This window comes from Artemia franciscana, chromosome 10 (assembly GCF_032884065.1).
Source record: "Artemia franciscana chromosome 10, ASM3288406v1, whole genome shotgun sequence".
Taxonomy (NCBI): Eukaryota; Metazoa; Arthropoda; class Branchiopoda; order Anostraca; family Artemiidae; genus Artemia; species Artemia franciscana.
Window position 1 is genome coordinate 29249630 of NC_088872.1, and position 578 is coordinate 29250207.

Genomic DNA, 578 nt, shown 5'->3' on the forward strand with positions numbered 1-578 from the left:
TCTTAATTTTTTTTTTGCGGAAACACGATTGTGTGCCACTCAGTCGAGCCACAAGTTGAAATTCGCGGAAACGCCGTTTTGTATGTTTTAGGGCAATAAATTCAAATGTCTGAATATATAAATAAAAATCATGTATATATCAATAAATAGAACTCCAGCCCTTCGTCCTTACCATTCCGTGCAAAAACAATGTTCAGATTTGTGTGCACATACTTGAAAAGTTTTTACTCTATTGTTTTGACCTTATTTTGTTGCCAAATTTGAATTTACCACCAAAATTGAGCCACAAAAGCGACAATCCCCTCAGTAGCTGCTTGTCGAATTTGAGCCACAAAAATCTTGTTGGTGGCAGAAACGCGCTTGTGGGCCACATGAAAGGCCGTGGAAACGCTCTTTTCGTGCCACAAACTTTCTGTGGAAGCACGGGAAAATGTCCTATAAAACAATTGTCAAAACTTGGACACCTTTAAAAGAAAAGTTAGATTTTGGGCAAACAATTATCTGGCTTATATTTGGCTTGTTTTTCAAAGGCTGCGGCTTACCTATTGGTTCACGATCAGGCAACACTGTGTACTTGT

The 578-nt window shown here is 38.6% G+C and overlaps 1 protein-coding gene across 1 annotated transcript in view; it reads left to right on the top strand.

The window, feature by feature from the left end:
- The window catches only part of LOC136032033 (phosphatidate cytidylyltransferase, photoreceptor-specific-like), a 239841-nt gene that overhangs the window by 191795 nt on the left and 47468 nt on the right, over nucleotides 1-578 (top strand). The gene's annotated exons all lie outside the window — the stretch shown is intronic.